The 3,435-nt window shown below is 33.9% G+C and overlaps 1 protein-coding gene across 2 annotated transcripts in view; it reads left to right on the plus strand.

Annotated features, from left to right (window-relative positions):
• Positions 1-790: 790 nt before the first annotated feature.
• Positions 791-3,435, plus strand: part of LOC144960793 (S-formylglutathione hydrolase-like) — a 36,078-nt gene continuing 33,433 nt past the window's right edge. Inside the window, exons 1-2 of one of the 2 annotated variants that reach the window (XM_078894138.1) lie at positions 791-893; positions 2,920-3,044. The gene's annotated coding sequence lies outside the window, so the exon portion shown is untranslated. Of the gene's footprint in view, positions 894-1,181; positions 1,324-2,919; positions 3,045-3,435 lie in introns of those variants that run through there. The other variant, XM_078894137.1, reaches the window with a different exon arrangement.

Genomic DNA, 3,435 nt, shown 5'->3' on the forward strand with positions numbered 1-3,435 from the left:
ATTTCACGACACACACACACACACACACACACACAAACACACACACACACACAAACTCACATATTCTTAATACAAGCTGTGATCATTTCATTTTGATATTTGTTCCCCGTTTCCAAGACCCTTTCAAATTCGTATTGTTTTTGGTTTCTGTCAACTCCTGCAAGGCTTGCAAAAAGATGATGATAAAGTACAACATTAATATTTTGTGTGGGTGTTTGGTGTTTTATTATCTTTGCATATAATCAAATTAGACATAAATTCTCAATAATAAATAAGGGTTTAGTCGATTTTAAATACATTTGGATTGATGTTTTTATTATTTTTTCTTGTTATTGGCTGAAGGAGTGTTTTGAGCTTGAAAAGTCACATCAACATTACGCCACAAATCAATGTAGACAAAGTTTTGATATCGTAACAAATTAATGTACAACTTAATTCACTCAATCCTAGAGATTTTTGCTACTTTTCAAAATTGTAAAAAATGTATTAAAAATGATCATGTTCATAGATAGTTCTATTCAATTACTATCAACATGTATAAACGAAAAACATTTACTTTGATATTACGCCTATAATTTGTCTCAGATAAAATGTAAAATAAATAGGCATGGGGTAAAAGTAACTCAGGTAAACTACGGATATAGTCGGTGTTAGGGTTGAGTGAGTTTAAGGTTCATGTGGTGCGTCAAAAGGAAACAAACACTTTGATTGACAAAAGACAAGAGAACTACCGAACTCAGCCCAATGCCGAAAATATCCGAAGGATTCCTCGTCCCATTCCCAGGGTATCGTTGTTACGTGTCAAAGGTCAGAAGTGAGAGGTCCTTCTATTCTTCTTCCTTTCGGTCTGCAATCTTCGCTCTGCTGCACCGGTGTCTGCAATCAATAAGAACGTTGGTTCTAGATCTTAGATAGAATGCACAATTTTTTTTTCGATAAAAACGATTGCTTAAATATGTAGATGCTATTTTAGTTGACAGTATGCTTTATAATCTTGTCAAATTATGGCATGGCGAATATCAGAGTCACGCCCATGGCCATGGTGATTGACTGGGATCATTACTAACTTCGTATTGCGTTTGTGTTTTATGTTGCCGTACTCGCTGCCCTTATCAATCTCCAATCTGAACCCGTTCTCTTGTGATGATAAAACCTAGATATATCTCAACATTGAGACTCTCCCTAAATTACACACCGGTATGAACTGGTAAACTGAGGGTGTTGTCCCATGATAATGGTATAAGCTCAGTTTTACTTTTAGTTTTGATGACCTGTAACTGCAACTTGTAACCACTGTTGTCAGTAGAATACCAAAATAAGAAGGTAGGGATGTCCTGTCAGCTGAAATCTGTTTTGAAAGACTACTTTGTAATTGAATTTCATTTTATTAACGAGAGCTTGACCCAGTGTGTCTGTTCTGAATTTATAAGAACCGGCTTGACTGAACTGTCGTTGCCTCTCATGACATTATCAAGTGTGTGTAATGGTACAGTGAATAATTTGGAGGAATGGTTTTCCTAAAATTGAACTAACAGAAATATATAAAGTTAAAGAAATGCATAAAATCAAACTAAAAATGTATTTTATCAAGTCCTTATTTTAGATTTTTCGCAATCTGTAAATCCCCGAACATTCCTGCAAATTTTGTCATGGCTCTTTCATGAAAATGTAAACTCTCTGGGAAAGATTAAAGCTATCTATACGATTGCTGTAAGATGAAGAGAATGAGCAAAGCAGTGATACAGTTAACAAGTCTCGGTGTCAACCCTATAGGTGACAGGGCCGGATTTCTTTCCAACCCCCCCCCCCCCCCCTCCACCCCCCCACAAATATATACACACACTTTTGCAGGACATTACAGTCATGTCTACAGTCATGTCTATTTTCTTTCTGCAAGAGATTAGTGACTGCAATTCTCCAGAAGCCAGTCTCACCACAGTCACTAATCTCTTGCTGAAAGCGATGAAAACGAGAGTCGTATCCTGATAAAAGTCATGCATTGAGTGAGTCGACTTAAAATTGGCCCGGGCAGCTGTAACTGTAAGGCTAAACATGAAACTTCTTGGCTAGATCTTAAAAGAACATACCTCACCCGGGTACGTATTGATAACTAGATAGACATAGTGGCCAACTGTCATGGTTTGGGGGAAATTGAAAGATTAGATTGTGTGATAGATGTGACCATTGATATTACGCGTGTGGATGTAGTTTGTTGGCTTCAGCCTCTACCATCAAAAGGTATTCAATCAAACCAATATCTTGTTATGACTTTATGGTCTTTAATTGCATTCTCGCATAGTAATCAGGTTTAATATGAGTGCCTGACCTGGTTGGTTTCAACAATTTCTTTGTCACAAAGACAAAAGAATGTAAGAGCAGTTCTTTACAGGCATCATACTTCATCATACATGTAAAGTATGGCTATTGTCTTGGGGCCCCATATAAGTGGTTTGAGCACAATTAGTAGATATTGTACTACATAAAAATATTGGGGAATTTTCGGGTCTTTTTTTATGTGAGAAGTGTGTTTATTTTTTTGTTTTATTTTTGTGGGAGGGGGGGGGGGGGGGGCTATTTGTAGTGATTATTGTGATACTCAATAGGTCACTCGTTATAAAAAGCATACACAATTATACTCACACACACACACACACATATTCACATGAACAAATATTTATCATCACTATTATTATTATTATTATTATATTATTATTAATAATAAATAATATTCTTGTTAATTATATTATTATTATTATTATTTATTATTATATTATTATTTATTATTATTATTATTTATTATTATTATTATTATTATTATTATTATTATTATTATTATTATTATTATTATTATTATTATTATCATTATCAATATTATAAATTATTATTTTCGTTATTTTCATTTCCTTTTTAATTTTCTAGAGTCCACAGTTAACACAGACAGGATACACAGTATATAAAATAGACATTTGGCCATGGCTAAGGTAACCCTGGTATCCAGTAATAAGATGTTTGGGGGGAGAGCAGAGGGTTTACAGTCATGACAGGTGAGTCAATCTGATGTGATATTATGTCACTCATCCCCTCTCAACCTCTGCCTTACTCTTGAAAACATATTATATTTGAAACTTTGGTCAGAAAACTCGTCCTTCAATTATCAATCGATTAAAATGAACCTATCTTGGCAAAACTCTCATACTTCTCAATAAAATGCTTATAAAGTTAAACGTTACTGGTTATTTCCCTTTTCTCTTTTTTTATTTAACTTGTGTTGAATAACTTAAAAGTGTAATAAGTACTGAAGAACCTAAAAAAACATAGAAAAGAATCGGTATATATTATTATGTACAGGGCAACACATTTAGACTGGAATTTGTAATAGGACTTTAAACTTAAAAGTGTAATAAGTATGAAGAACCTAAAAAACATAGAAAAGAA

The sequence above is a fragment of the Berghia stephanieae genome, chromosome 15 (genome assembly GCF_034508935.2).
Source record: "Berghia stephanieae isolate SIO BIC M18660-M18661 chromosome 15, UCSD_Bste_1.3, whole genome shotgun sequence".
Taxonomy (NCBI): domain Eukaryota; kingdom Metazoa; phylum Mollusca; class Gastropoda; order Nudibranchia; family Aeolidiidae; genus Berghia; species Berghia stephanieae.